The sequence below is a fragment of the Lissotriton helveticus genome, chromosome 9 (assembly GCF_964261635.1).
Source record: "Lissotriton helveticus chromosome 9, aLisHel1.1, whole genome shotgun sequence".
In the NCBI taxonomy this organism is placed as follows: domain Eukaryota; kingdom Metazoa; phylum Chordata; class Amphibia; order Caudata; family Salamandridae; genus Lissotriton; species Lissotriton helveticus.
The window spans coordinates 450,096,610-450,113,261 of record NC_136070.1 but is presented as its reverse complement, the minus strand read 5'-3'; the positions used below and the strand labels follow the sequence as shown (position 1 = coordinate 450,113,261).

Genomic DNA, 16,652 nt, shown 5'->3' with positions numbered 1-16,652 from the left:
CTTGAATCCAGTGGCAAAGTGAGCAAGGGACTCACGACTGAGCATACTCTGCCACACTTATGGCGGCCAAAAGCGGTACAAAAGGGGGTGGTAATGGACAGAGCATCTGAATCAATCAAACACTCACACCCAGTCAAAAGATCTTGGTTTAATCCATCACCGTTCTTTAGCCCACTCTGCCACCTCAGTTCAGACATGGCTAAATGCAAATCAGTCTGACCCTGTGCCTCATTGGAACAGTCCCCTCATGGGAACAGTCCAGCCCGAACTGCCTTGTCGTCATAGAAGCCCTCAGCCAGCCCAAGAAGTGCATAGATGCCACTTTGAAGTCCATTGTACTGTCAACAGAGTAGAAAGGTGGGCTGCCCAAGAAATAAGCAGCTACGAGTGGCAACTCTACCTTTTAGGCACACTCGCTCATTACACCACTGTTTGTTATGTTGTTCTTTGTTTGAACGAAATGCTTGTACGATGGTTAAGCAACACGTCTGACTTCCTTGCTACCTGGATCAAGAGAGGGCTTGTGTGACCTGTGAAAAGACTTTTGTGCCTGTAGACAAATAACAATTTCTAGAGCACAGAAAATGATTTGTCCCACATCATCCCTGAGGTTGGGCCCCTAAGTTTATGGGGTTGCCCATTCAGATTCTTTGAAGAAAATTCTGGTTCTGGTTCTCGGTGGCACTCAACATTGGCAAGTGCTGGACGAATTGTGCACAGGACACTCATGTTTGATATATTTGATTGAGGTGCGACATTCACAATCCGCTTCTGAAAGTCTTGGTTTGTGTACACTATGCCATCCCTGTTTGAACGCTACCATATGTAAATCATTCTTGACCCTGCTCCTTATCGGAACAGTCCAGCCCGAATGGCCAAGTTAGGTCCTCCCTGGACCGGAAACAAACATACTATGGCCCGGTGTCAGAGTATCACCCCATCTCAGGCAACTACCTTAAATCCCGTGGCACAGAGAGGAAGGGTCCTATGTTTGGGCATACCCTTGGCCACTTAGGTCAAACATAGCAAACACAACAAGATGATGGAAGGAGTGCTGAAACTTATCAACCACTCACCCCCAGTCAAGAGATCTGGATTTAATCCAAAATTCTTTTGCACACTATGCCACCCCAGTTTGAACCTAGCCAAATGGAAATATGTGTGTCTTGACTCTGCTCCTCATCAGAACAGCCCTGCCTGATGTGCCATGCCGGAAACAAGCATCCTTGGACCTGTTTAGGGGGATCACCCCTCATCAGCTAGGATAGAGCTTAAATGCGGTGGCACTTTTTATTTTATTTTGTTATGTTGCTATGTAACTGTAGCATATCACATAATTGTAAGAATTGTGTTTTTACTTGTCAAATCATTCTATAGTAATAGATCAAATCTAAAACAACACAAACACATGTAGGTTTTGACGCAAAGCTTGCTCAACTAAGAAAGCATCATTGGAATATGAATTAAAAAATAGCACCTACTGGAAGCAGATGCAGTGGAGTGGTGTGGCTCACTGGTTAGAGGCGGCAGACCCGGGAGCAGAGGATGTCCTGGGATCAGGGTTCAATTCCCGACGCGGCAGGGTCTTGGACCAGGGTCAACAGACTCGCTAATTCCCGCCTCGGTGCCTACTGTAACTAGGGATCACACTCGGCAACTCTGGGCATTAGCTTGCCTCATCTCCACAACGGCCCCCCACATACGCCGGGGATGCCTGGTTTCACCTTGGAGACCATCTCACAGGGAAAGCCAGGACGGGTTCCCCAGCGGTCTACAGCGCAGAGATACTCCTTCAGGAGTCGATTCTAGCGCTTTAGAAACCCACAATCAATCAATCAAACAAGGGTAAACATTCATTTTTCCCATGAAAACAGCTTTTTGAATATGTGATGTAGTACACAGCATACTCCATGTTGTGACCAAGTTAAAAGCAACAGAATTGAGTCCCTATAAAGAAGATGCAATTAAATTCTAGATTACTAGCCAATAAGGGCATATCAATTTTACTGTGTATAACAGGGAATATAAATATCAACAAGATGAGGCAGAGAAAAAACTTGTGAGAGGTGATGATATAACTGGATCTATGGGACATTCCTTACTTTCCAAGCTACTGTAGGCCTATAACTCTAGGCAGACATAATGCTGCAAATGGCACATGCTGAACAAATTCCCCTGCCTGTTCTAAGCAGGATTACACTAATTTGCAGATACTAGTGTGAAAACTCATGGTCAGGGACAGTGGAAGCAAAAGGAGCACCCCCTGTAGATGAAAAAATTAAAACTGGGGTTGAAGGGAGGAGGCACCACCTTCAAACTAAATGTAATCAAAAAAGAGCTGAAAACAACAGGGAGGTGGGCTGTAGAAGCTGGCACTGCTTCACACCTAGGTCGTGTCCCCAGGGCAAGACGGGTCTATAGAGCAATCAGGCAGTGCCCAATGGACTAGTCTCCCAAATCAGTGTGAAGGCTATTTTTGGCTGTTTGTGGGTCTGTTTTATGGTCTGCAGGGTCGGTATTTAGTGTTGATGTCCTTGATATTAAAACAAACATTGCCTACAGCAAACTCAAATGAATGCAGTCTTCCACACTTGCAAAACACCTATCTTAGCAAGTAAAAAACTGCCCCAATTTGCAAACATAGACCACTTTTTTAGATTTCTAATTTACTAATGAGAGACACTTTCTATTTTGGTGCCCAGGTGTATTTTCTATCCCAGCTTGACCCTGTACAGCTGTCTCTATTGACACTTAAAAACAAAAGATGCTGCTCTCTCCCAAAAACAGCAAAGAGTTCAGGGGAAGAGAGTTACAAAACAGCTACAAAATGTACGTGCAGGTTTTAGTTAGGAACGGACTTAACAGGGGGAGTGGGGTTTGTAACATATAATGCCATTAGCTGAACATGTGACTGCAAAGAATTGGTAAAATTCCTAGAACGGCCTACAGCTAATTAAACCACTCTGCTTGTCAATATATAACTCACAATTATTTTAATATCCCACCATTTGTGAAATGTTTTGCTGTTTCTGAAACCTGGGATAAATCGTCCAGGACTACAAGAGCCTGTAACTCCTTGGTTACGGTTTCAAACCTAATGATTCCTTAAGGGCAGACTTCTGTCTTTTATTATGTGGTGAGAAAAGAATCCGGTGTAAACAGGTATAACAGCACCGGTAACACATAGAGAGTTCGGCCAAATGTTTTTTCTTCATTGTGCTTGAATTTGCATGTTTGAAAACAGAAATTGAGTTAGCTTGATCACCTAAATATTCACCTTTTAGTTTATGGCTACAAAGACTACTTAACTAGGCCATGTGTGTAAACAGACCGGGCTAATTTGTCAGCAGAGAAGTTATATAAACATTTTCTTTTTTTTAAATACATGGCAGTCTTTGGGTTTAACTTGATCATTACCTTTGATTTGAGCTATTTTATTGAGTTCAAATCTCCAAAGATATCTGAAGAATTTCAGATGATTGAGGGTGCACACATCGCACACTTTAATGTTGGCATGTCAAAGTTAGGTGCAGATACTTTCAAAACTGACAATGGTAAAAAAATATATATATATAATTAAGAACTTTTTCGGTAAAGGAAGATGCAAAATAGCGAGTGTTGCACATTTTACTTAAAATGTAATTGCTGCACTCAGTAAAACAAATCTACGGCTCACCCTATTTTTTAGTGATAGTTCCACACAAAGACCGGTGGAAGTCACTGGTTTGAGAAATAGATCTACCTTCTGCCCCCCTGTGAATAAAATTCCGAAAGAACTTGTGACTTTCGAAAGAAGTGTCCTTTCTGCTATCTCAGCCATGGAAAAACAGAGGAAGTTTATAAAATTCAACACCACCAAACAGCAGATGACTGCATTAAACAAATTAAAGAATGACACCTCAATAATAGTTAAACAGGCCGACAAAGGCGGTGCCATAGTTATATGGGACACCGACAATTATACCATCGAAGTAATGCGGCAGCTAGATGATGTCAACTGCTACCGCAAGATAGGCAAAGACCCTACGACAGACCTTCAAAATGAGTTATTCATTTTAATACAGGAAGGATTTGATCAAGGATTTGTTGGTCCTAAAGAGCTGGAATACCTAAAAATCAAGTACCCCAAAATCCCTGTGTTCTACGTATTGCCCAAAATCCATAAAGATCCGAACAACCCGCCAGGCAGGCCCATCGTGGCAGGATGTGGCTCTCTGCTTGAGCCGATTGCCAAATACGTGGACTGTTTCTTAAAGGAATTTATGGGTCAGGTGCGATCCTACCTACAAGACACCACAGACTTCATAAATAAACTGGCTAACATCAACTACCGTGAATACAGTGATATTTTAGTCACCTTAGACGTGACATCGCTGTACACACAGATCCCGCAGGATGAAGCAGTAGCGGTCCTGTCACACTTTCTAGATCAAAGATCACGTCCAGTGCAAGTACCGACTGAATTCTTGGTACGACTTGCATCATTTGCCCTCAAGAGAAACTATTTTTGTTTCAACGGTGAATTCTACTACCAAACCAAAGGGGTGGCTATGGGCTGCCCCTTTGCGCCGGAGCTGGCGGTGCTCTTCATGTCTATGTACGAGGATACCTATATACACTCTAACAATCCCTTCCATCAATATATCGGAGCGTGGCTCCGATTTATTGATGATGTGTTCATGATATGGACAGGAGATGATGACACTTTAACAGCTTTTCATCAATGGCTAAATTCCAGGACTGCAGATATCAAGTTCAGCCTAACCCAGTCTACCAGCAGAATCTCATTCCTTGATGTTGAGGTTTTCCCAAAAGAAGGCAAGTTGGCCACCACATTATTTGTAAAATCTACTGACTGCAACAAATCTCTAATGTTCAATAGCCACCACCCCAGAAGCCTAAAAGAAAATCTTCCTTACGGGCAGTTCCTGCGAGTCCGCCGGAACTGTACGTTTAAGGAGGACTTCAACCATCACGCTGATAAACTGATATCAAAGTTATGCGATAGGGGTTACCCCAAAAGGCTAGTTAAAAACTGCATGAAGAGAGCTCGGTGGACACCACGGGAAGCACTACTAGAACGCAAAGAAAAGACCAATGTAAAGCGACAGGTATGTGTCACCACTTTTTGCCCCAATGCTAACCAGCTAAAACGGATCATTGGACAAAATTGGCATCTAGTTGAAAACTTAGATGAGAGCCTTAAAGATCCACCTCTGTTTGCCTTTAAAAAGGAAAACAACATTGCCAACCATATTGTCCGTGCAGCTATGCCTGCTCCCAGACCACCCACATTGCGCCAAATGATGCGCTTGCCACCCATAATTGGACACCACAGATGTGGAACTTGTCTTTGTTGCGAATCCACAATTGAAGGTTCCCTATTCCAGCATAACGGGATCTACTGGAAACATAACACCTTCAGCAATTGTAAGTCTAAGTGTGTGGTCTATGGCATTATATGCCCCTGCCAGCAATTATACATAGGAAAAACCAGTCAAGAAGTGCGTCAACGCATTTCCCAGCACAAATCAAGACTCAAGAATAAAGTAGAAAACGCCCCATTGGTCCAACATTGGACAAAAATGCAACATGCAATTAGTGATCTCAAATGGACTGTAATATCAAGAATTGAGAAGGACCCCCGTGGAGGTGATGTTAACGTACAACTCTCCAAATGGGAAGCCTTTTTAATTGTGAATTTTGATACAGCGATCTCTGGTCTGAATGAATTCAGTGAAATCTTCAAATTGTAAATACACAGCACATGCATTACCCTGAATTTTGCCACTCAATTTTAAAGTGGCCTTCTTGATCGTGCATGTATTGTGTCTAATGGAGCTGTGATTTTGAAATCGGATAGTTCCACGCATGGAGGTGACACCCCGGGTGAGTGAGAGAAATATTGCAGCCCCAGTGGGTGCTAGATTGCCTCAAAACGCGGTAATACCACCCTGTGCACGGTATCCCTTTAAGGAGCAGGCAGTGCTTCCCGTCATGCCCCTTTATAAACTGGAAAGTGTCTCGCCTCGGTATGCTATGCGCATGGGCGAAGAAGCAGTGCTACCAGAAACGCCAGCTGATTTACGTCGTTTTTCCTGAGAACTAAGTAAGTACTGCCAGTTAGCTGGACACCCACGCTGATATATTTATTAGAGTGTAGACACTAAAATGTGTCTTTTTGTAATTATATCTAGTGAACGGCATGGCGTCGGCTACAGCCTAAATCCGAGCCAGTTATCCGGGAGTTTATATACATCACGGTGAGCCCCGAATTAAAATGCTTAACAGTGCTGCTATCATCCGCTATGTAGCCCTCCACGACTTTCTTTTGATTACCCCTGTATCCTGTTACAGAAATTTAAAAGACGCCGCAATTCGGTCGTCCAATTCAATTCCCATCGGCACAGAAGAAAGAAAAAAAGTGCTTGCAGGCGTGCCTCTGCCAGACTGCCAGCAGTAGCCTGAAATTCACTTCAGGTAAGGAAAAATCTTGCCTGCCGATTAAGACACGACGGCAAATAGTGCATTTCTTATGCCACAACTCCGTCGCACTCAGCTTTTGTGACATCATGAAGCCTCTCTTCTTTATTAAGTGCTAAACTTGAATGTTCAGCGAACGCATTCCCAGTTAATGCAAAGGCATACCTAAATAAGAATAAAACTCTCAGATATTCTTATTTTTATTTTTTTAAAATACATAGACAGCTGCATCTTGACCACATCCGTGCACTGCCCTGGTCTTCAATTGGAACACCGTAAACAGCACAAACACCTTATTAAGGCAAGTATCACCGACTTGCTGTGGGCTCTTAGTCTACATTTCAATCTTTCGAATGAACTGAATTAAGACATGTTCCTCCATCTTGCAGATACGGTTCCTTGCTCCTTATTAACGACCCTCCTCCACCATCTGGATGTTCTCTCGTTTTTTCCTCCTTTGGTAAGCCTCAGAGAGTGTGGGTTGGGCAACCTGAGTGGGTTTCTTGAGAGTTGGTCTACATCAAAAAATTGTTTAAAAGGTGAACCCTGATCTGCTTATTTGTTGTTGTGGTTGTCACCTAGCATTTATGTTTTATTAATTCACTGTTTGTGTCTCATTTTTGATTGTGTTCTGTCTAGATAGTACTCGAGGCCCTGAAGAGAATCCTAAAGAGAACAATTGGGATTCGAAACGCGTAGGCTTTGTGCCACAATATACCTGCGAAAACGGCTTGGTCGTCTAATTAATTCTTCCAGCCCGTCTGTACATTACGAAGAATTGTTGAAAGTCAAAAAAATTATTTTGAAACGAATGTACACTTGAAAAAAGTCGTTTTTTTTATTATTATAATACTGTGTTCGCAGTGTGTGGCTTTATGGTTTTTTTGAGAAGTAGAAATTATAAATGTATGGTTTTTAAGAGTATAATGTATGTTCCTATAGTCTTTTCCCTGAATGGTGTGAAAGTTTGTTGAATGCCTGTGATATGGGTGTAATAGCGAATGTGTGAAGAAAAATCGTAAGTTTCCCCACTTGTATGTGTCCCTCCTTTTTGAATACGTTGTTTTTGACCATTTAAAAAACAGAAATCTATCTTTCTTAAAAAAATTGAAATAAAAAGCTATTAAATAGCAATTCCCGTCCTTGAATTTTCTGTTCAGGTTCTGGTTGGTACATTATTTGTTTAATTGATGCATATCAGCACTGGCGTTCTATTTTTGTTTTTTGATAATTTGGCTCAGCCTTGCTGATTAGAGCCCACCCGTAGTTGCTTTCCAATCCCAAACAAAATAAGGCAATAAGAAGCATCGCATTTTAACAGTTACCACCAAAACACTCTAAGCACCCGGGGCACCGGGGTCATCTTGTAACTGGGTACAGGACTGCTTTCAAAATTTGCAATCGATCTGGTAATCTATCAGTCAATTAACCAATCAAACTCTAGATTGCTTTCAACACGCATTCATTAATGTGCTTTGCAAAAATATATATATGTCATCAGTGATGTCATTTGAGATGTCATCAGTGATGTCATCAGTGATGTCACTGACCATGTCATGAATGATGTAATATGTGACATGATCAGCAGTGGATTGCGGGTGCGCGATATATAGTTAGTGCAACTAACTATATATGCGAATTTCAATGGTTTTGTGTGAGTAAAATAAGGTTTTGTAAATGCTAATTCCTAACTATATATGGTCTATAACCTATGGTTTTTTCAGTGAATTTTAATGGTTTTTTAATAGCAAATATCAAAAGCTGTAAAATGTATTCTTCTTTTAAAGGAAAAATATATTTTATATGTATTTAATATAATTTTTTTATGTATATACATTTTTTGAGGGAACGAATTTATCAACTATCATGCTGAAGAAGAGTGTGGGGAAAAAAAAACAGAGGAGGACTAAGAGGAAAGAACAATCAGTTCAAAAATACAATTGCTTTAAAGCATGAAGTGCTTTTCCACACATTTACATTTAAATAACCCATATTAGAACATACAAAATATCTACAGAGGAGACGGTGTACATTGAATTTTAGACTCTTCATTGGTACCTACATGTTGGTACTTACATCACCCACACAACACAATAGCTCTATTCAGAGCTACCCTACCTCAAAGCACTCTAAAATATTATTTTACTATTTCCCTTGGTTTTCCCCTTGTTACGCTTTCCGAAACGCTACCCGGTGCGCGGACCGGGCGCTAACCGTGCGAAAATTTGAAAAAAAAAGGTGTTTTTTTTTTTACATATATGGGCCTCCTCAGCCACCCTCAGAAAACCTAGGGGGTCAGGATATGTCTCCCGTGCCCCCTTATACCCATTCCCAACATTGTTTATCCTCCATCTTGTGACTAAATTAGTCCGAAACACAAGATGGCGGACTCCCGTTACGCTACCGGTGAGCTACCCGGTTCGCGTACCGGGTAGCGCTTCCACCGCGAAAAAGCGAAATGTTTTTTTTTTGTTTTTTTTTTTGCACTGCGGGGCCCCTATAATAACCCCCACATCAATCCTAGGGGGTCAGGAGGGGTCTACCTTGCCCCCTTTCATTCATTTCCCCCTTCGTTTATTTCCACCTCTTGTCTCTCGATCCTACCGAGAGACAAGATGGCGGCCGCTCCGGACTGTTTAGAATGTTGACAGTCACCGGAGAGCCAATCCGCTTCTCCTCGCGAATTTCCGTTACGCGTCTGGTACGCGAACCGGGGCGCTAACCGGGACGCTGTCACAGATATATATATTTTTTTGAACGTTAATTTCTCAAAATCCACTGGAGCACATATCTTGAGACCTAGCAAAGGCACATCGGGCAAACAGTCTCTACAATTTTGCCAAGTTTCATAGAAATCCATTCAGCCGTTCGATCTAAAAGTGAGTCCAACCGCCCTATGGAAAACTCAATGTTAAAAACACGTTTTGGGACCCCCCTTTTTTCTAGGCCCCCGCTTGACGAAACCCCCCCAAACTTTCAGGGGACGCTCAGAAACAAAATGTGACATTTTCCTGAAAATTTCAGCCAATTCCGTCCATCAACGCCAAAGTTATTCAACATAGAATTTTCAGAAATCCCTATTCAAAAAAATCCTAACTATATATACCTACTGGCGACCGCTAGTAGGTAATATATATATATATATATATATATATATGAGTCAACAAAGTTCGCCGGTCCCCCAGCCTACTTGCAGCGGCGGGCTCGAGCGGGGAGGCGATCCCCTAGTTTTCAGTTAAGCAACATTTTCACACGAAATGTCATTGTTGATATTTAAGTTTATATCTCATAATTATGAGTTGCTCATAAATTGTTGTGGTAATGGGTATGCAGGTCTATTTGAAAAACACATTTAAATATGGCCACCATAATGTGGTTAAACACACACTTGTGCGTGGACGAGTAGTCCTACCTTTATGTTATTTGCTGTTTACTTTAAAACTCGTGATAGAAAAAAACACTGTTACCCGTGACCAAGGTGCGGCTGCACCGAAACGCGTCGGGTGTTTTTGGCATCCTGTGTAGTAAATAAAACTTCACGCTAAATGGATCTGGGCTCGAGCTGACTTCTTTCAATTGGTAAAGTTGCTGTATTGAAAAATATATATTATTGGTAAACAAAACTATCATTAATTTATCGAACAGAACTATGAGTGACATTGAAAAAACTACCCTTTGCTTGGGACTCTCATTTTGTCCATCTACACCTTTCAACTATTGTGATTCTAGAATTGACTTGTTCAGATTTGTGCGTAAGTTGAAACTAAAAAAATGGCACAAACTTAGAGCCCTGGGTGGTAATACCGCCCTGAAACCCCAACCGCACATTCAAGATACTTTTGCCATTGGTGATGTTGATGCTCTGATTAATATTGTTGAACTCGAACAAGAATGTATGATAGATCAGTCTCGGGGTGAGTTGAGCATTGATGAAAGGGAAATTTCCCAGAGTAATACACAGCTCCTTCGCGAGGCAGACTTCACCATTGATAGTAGTGCGGCTTCAGGATTTAAACCTAAATCCACCTTCATTCCTATCATGGCACATGATGCGATTGATACTTTTCACGAGTGTGTTAATAAACAGCTCAATATGTACCGTCACACTACAAGGAAACAGGGACTGATGCCTAACAATCTGTCCACAAAGCAGAGGAATGCCCTGAAATCCCTCATGGATGACAAGAAAGTGGTGATTTGTCCTGCCGATAAAGGGGGCAATATTGTTATCCTTGACAGAGATAAGTATGTTACAGAGGCACAAAGACAACTATCCGATCCTAAGTACTATACCACCAGTACCCCTGATCTGTACAGAAACAGCATTACAGAATTGGGTGAAAAACTAGACACATGGAAGGATAGGGGTATTTTGGAATGGGAGGAATACAAGTTCCTCAAAAATGATAATCCCATTCTCCCAGTCTTATACCTCCTACCCAAGGTCCATAAGAATAAAGAAAATCCCCCTGGAAGACCGATTGTGTCCTCAAGGGGTAGTGTGTCCGAGCATATATCCAAATACGTGGACCATTATCTACGTGAATGGGTACATGCTCTCCCGAGCTACATCAGGGACACCAAAGACTTTTTGACCAAATTACAGGATGTGACATGGGATGATGACTTTCTTCTCATCACCATGGATGTCCAGGCCATTTACACCATTATTAACCACCAACAGGGCCTGGCAGCATGTAAACATTTCCTTGAATCGCGTCCTTTACGTTTCCGCGAGCACAGTAAGATGCTGTGTGAAATGATGGAATTTTGCTTGTTGAATAACTTTTTCCTATTTGATGGCGTCCTATATAGACAAGTGACTGGGACCGCGATGGGTTCTTGCTTTGCTCCCAGTTTCGCGAATTTGTTCATGGGGTACTGGGAGCAGAGCATTTTTGCGAACCCAGCCTTGACAGAATACTGCAATCATGTGGCAGCTTGGTGGCGCTACATTGACGACCTGTTTATGTTGTGGAAGGGATCTCCTGAAGAAGCTCAGAATTTTATTGATTGTCTTAATATTAATGACATGAATATAATTCTGACTAGTAACATCAGTAAAACTACTGCGGAATATCTTGATGTCAAGATTAACATCATTGACAACAAGATACATACTGTTCTCTTCCGCAAAACCAAGGCAGGTAACAGCGTGTTACACGCCCTCAGCAGTCATCCTGAACCCCTTAAATGGAGTATCCCATACGGGGAGCTGCTGAGGGCGAAGAGAAATTGTAACACAGAGGCCGGATACCAGCAAGTCGCCGCTGACATGTTAGAACGCTTTATACAGAGAGGTTATCCTCCATGGGTCTTAAAAACAGCGAAGGCCAGGGCAGATTCCATTGTGAGAAGCACAACCCTTGAAGCTAGTACTAGTGAAGCATGTGATCAGGATGATACCAACACAAGACTCATCTTGACATATAATCGAGAGTCTAGGCAGGTACAAAAAATCCTAGCAAAAAATTGGAATATTCTAAAAAGTGATGGCATCATAGGTGACCTGATTACTGACAGACCAAGTATCACCTACAGGAAGGGCAGAAACATCAGGGACCTCTGTGTTCATAGTGACATCACCATCTATCCTACATCTCAAGGTCTTGGCCTTCAAGGGTTTTTCCCTTGCAGTCACTGCAAGGCGTGTAAAAACAGTACCCTGGTCAAGAGAGTAGAATACAACGGTGTGAAAAGAGAGATTACCCAATTTCTCAATTGCAATACTATGTTTGTAATCTACGTGATAGTCTGCCCCTGTGGACTTTGGTACATTGGGAGCACTACTGCCCAGGCCAAAAACGCATTTTGGAACACTATCGTGCGATAGTCCACTGTGATGTCAGGTATCCGGTGGCTAGACACTTTAGTGAGTACCATTTTTCCAATCCTGCACTCATGAAATTTTTCATCTTGGAACAGATCAACAAGAACCCTATGGGTGGCAACAGAGTTCTCAAACTGAGACAGGAGGAATCTAAACACATTATTAATTTCCAGACCAAGACCCCGGGGGGATTGAACTTTGATGAGGAACTCTCGGTTCACCTTAGAGACAATTAATCTTATTCATCTGTCTATTTTGTTGATACTGTTCGGTTACCTGTATTCATGCTATTTATTGCTATATATTTCTCTTGTCTTCTGTTCCTTCCATGGCTGTTTGTTTGTTACAGTGCATACATACGTGTTATCATGTTATCTTACATCTTGTTCCTTTTCCCTATAGGTGTAAAGGTGGGGACTGGGTCACGTCACAGCACTTCTGCTCCAGCCCCTTGACTGTTATTTCTTCATCATCACTTAAGAGCACGCCCACTTTGGGCTTTCATCTAGAAGGTTTTGGACTACTCTGTGGGTTTTGGGACATTACATCCAAGTAAGAACAGTCCTTTACGCGTCAGCACTGTAGTTTTCTTCAGTGTATTGCACTTTTGATCTCTACACCTTTGGCCAGGGTGGTATTTTACCTGGTTACTGTGTCACCCTCTTTCCAACTGGGCAGTTTGCTTAGGAGAGGTATCCAAGTCTCCTGGCACTTGATTCGCCCTTCCCTTCTCTCCCTCCCTTCCTCTGTGAGGCATATTCCAGAGTTCAGCTTTTTTGCTGTGTTTATTTTTGAGGTGCATTGCACATTTTTCTCTGGATGTTATTATTATTTTGCTTACAGCATTTTGCCTACGTCATTACAGATTGATAATGTTGTGGCATTTATTAATTTGGGAGTTACACGTACCTGACACCTTCATGTTTATCGTATTTACATGTATATTTTTTTGAGGATGTCTGATGTCAATGTGCAACACGTTTTTGCAAGCATTCTCTTGCAACTGTTTTGGTTATTTGAACTTGTATTTTCTTTTACTGTTCCAACATGTCTGCCGTTTACCTTTCTTTGACCCCAGTCCACTTTCGATGTCCATACCTTCTTGAGACATTTCTATTTAGTTTGTATGCACTTACATTGGCACTAACGTGAGCAAGGCCTTTGTCAGGCCGAAACATGTAGTTTGTGTTAATAAACACCCTTGGACTCGGCGTGCGGTGTTTCTGTTGGACTCTGAGAGCGTGATTTACGTTTTTGAACTTTGTTGGATATATATATATATATATATATATATATATATATATATATATATATATATATATATATATATATATATAAAATTTCTATGGCAAAATGAAACCCCTCATTTTGTTCCTTTTCAAATTAAATGTATTAAGTGTTACCACTTTATTCCAATCAAGATGACTTCAGGTGTGCCATACTTTTGTCATAAGTAAGACTGTTAGCGTTCTAGTTGTTCTTTAGAACACTCTGGGACATTCTGTCATTGGGCTATAGTTGGGCTACATCTGGCTGATATTTGGGCTACATTTGGTTTTTTTTGTCTCTGGTGGACATCTTTGGGCTACATTGGGCTACATTGGGCTACATTGGGCTCTAACATATATATAGCCCAATGTAGCCCAATATATATTTTTCAAAGTTAATTTTCGTAAAAACCACTGGAGCATATATCTTGAGACATAGCAAAGGCACATCGGGCTACCAGTCCCTACAATTTTGCCAAGTTTTGTGGAAATCCATTCAGCCGTTCGAGCTAAAAGTGAGTCCAACCGCCCTATGGAAAACTCAATGTTAAAAACACGTATTGAGACCCCCTTTTTTTCGGCCCCCGCTTGACGAAACTCCCCCAAACTTTCAGGGGACGCTTAGAAACAAAATGTGCCATTTTCCTGAAAATTTCAGCCAATTCCGTCCATCAACGCCAAAGTTATTCAACATAGAATTTTCAGAAATCCCTATTCAAAAAAATCCTAACTATATATAACTACTGGCGACCGCCAGTAGGTAATATATATACATATTTTTAAATAATCGATGTAGTTTGCACCAACCAAGCTCAAAGGATCAGTGGAGAACTAAAAGTAAAATTTCTTCTTGTACCTAAAACAGTTTGAAGTCTGGATAACATGAGGCTTAAAGGCCAAGCTACTGTGGGGGTGTTATTTCCATTTATATAGCCCTTTCTACCCACGACGAAGCCGCTATATAATTCGAACCATGCACTGTAGAGTTGTTTTATACATGACTTATGTCTAGAGTTTGAGACACAGCGAAATAGGTGAATGTGCCACTAAAAAGTCTTCACCTTCATAAGTAAATGTCTCATCTACAAGTTTCTTTGTCATCGTGAATTATCGATTCTACTGGTGTATATTTTGATAAAAAGATAAATTAAATTAGTTCTCTACTTTCAATCTCATTGGATTATGATTACATCCAAGCATTTGTAACCAAAAATTCTATGAACATCACAATATTGATTAGAAAAATTGACAGTTATAAAACGATCTTACTAATGCACTTCTTCCTGGCATTTTATATTAGAGCAGAAGCAATAATCCATCTGATCCTGCGCCCCAGCCCCTCCATCTGCAAAAACCAGCATGATTTGCTCAATACTACTCTGTTGTGATTAGAATTTAACTGTTAATGTTCCAAGATCAGCAGCATAACTACTTGACCGCACCTTCTCCAACTGTGGCCCATAGATTTGCAGTAGTAATTCACAGCCCGATTCAATATACTTTTAGAGCACCTAAGTGTTGCACAAAAGAACAATTGCAAAAGATTGGCTTTCCAATCGTAAAAGGAAATTCTGCTTTCTCATAATCAGGGTTAGCAGATTCTCGAAAGAGAAATTCAATTTCCCATGTGGAATGGGGTGGGAGGAAGGGTTGTTAAAGTGGAAGGCTAGGCAAATCCTTGTGCAAGTCCACAGTCAGAAGTTTCTGAGAATTCACAAACACTTCTTCAATGGCGTTCGCCACAGTTAGAGAACACAGAAAACCACTGAGCACATTCTAAGCGGGAAAGAAGAGGGCGCGTGCATATTTAATATGGATGCAGGTGATGAGGTTTCAGGATGGAATTGTCGATTTTGTCCTGCATCTCCCCATCTAAAGCTAGCCTTTTTTAATATAAGTCCTCAGAATGACAAATAACCTGTAAAACTCAGAATTACTGGGTCCTTTCAAGCAGCTTTTGCCCGATTCCAGGGACTTTTCAGCTCAAGATATCCCCACCTGCTGCAAGCAGATGGTATGGTAAATTTAAGCAGAGGGTCCACAGTTGGTTGCTGTGAGGGAACTGTGGAAAGGAAAGAGTTTCAGGAGACAAGGCGAGTTCAAGGGCAGGCGGGAGGAGTGTTGCATATTCCCAGGATAGTGGGAGAGTGTTGAGTGGGGAAAAATTGTAGCTCTGTTCCCTGCCTCTGTCGTTGGCTTTACCGGATGAGTTTTCAAACCTGTAAAAATGAGTTTGGTGTCCTTACACTTGTTAATGTCGGGTACTGAAACACAGGACAGTCAGAATCATCCGGGGAAGTATCCTCACTGGTGATAGCCACTCCGGCCGACTCCTTATGCTGGCCCTATACTTTACGACTACTCATCCTGGTAGTCTGCCCAGTGGAAAATCCACATGAGTGAGTAAGATGCTGGGATCATTCATGGAATCCATGATTGCTATTTTTCCATGAGTTCTCATGACATTTTTGTGACTTTCATGAATGTTGGAAAACTACTGCGAATGAAGCAACAATCTTTGAGGGCAATTTCTGTGAAAAGGCCTTCTAAGTCAGTGTTTCCTTATGTATTTATATCAGCACACAGATCACCATACGGTATGTTAAAGTTTCAGCCATTTTATTAAAATGGCTGTACATGTTTTGTTCTGTTTTACTATTTATGCATTTAAAAAATATTTTGTTTTCTTTCGGTTCACAATTTATCCTCTGGAGAACAGTTTGGCGAGCGGAGGAGACCATGTATCATTTTATAATATCAATAGATGTTCCAGGCTGATGCACTGTCTCTTATACAGCTCTGCCCGACATTTCAATTAAAGAAAAAGAAAACGACGCCTTCGTCCCCAAAGCACCGTTGACCACACACGCACACACAGCCACTGTCAACCGAGGCAAAAAGGATGCACTAATGGTTTTATTGTTTTACGGCTCTGTGAAGTGATAAAATAAAATGGAGGGTATTTACAAGGTGTCATTGAGGAAACGGCTCCTCAAAGGAGTGTGAGTTGTTGGAATCATAAAAGTTAACTACACAGCAGATCCTTTTACTGCCTGGAAGTCCCACATGCC

General features: G+C 41.5%; 1 long non-coding RNA gene across 1 annotated transcript in view; it reads left to right on the top strand.

Annotated features, from left to right (window-relative positions):
* The window catches only part of LOC144782785 (uncharacterized), a 248,758-nt gene extending 235,851 nt beyond the window's left edge, over positions 1-12,907 (top strand). Inside the window, exon 3 of the long non-coding RNA XR_013601260.1 lies at positions 12,716-12,907. This is a non-coding gene — a long non-coding RNA (uncharacterized LOC144782785). The remainder of the gene's footprint in view (positions 1-12,715) is intronic.
* The last annotated feature ends 3,745 nt before the right edge of the window (positions 12,908-16,652 follow it).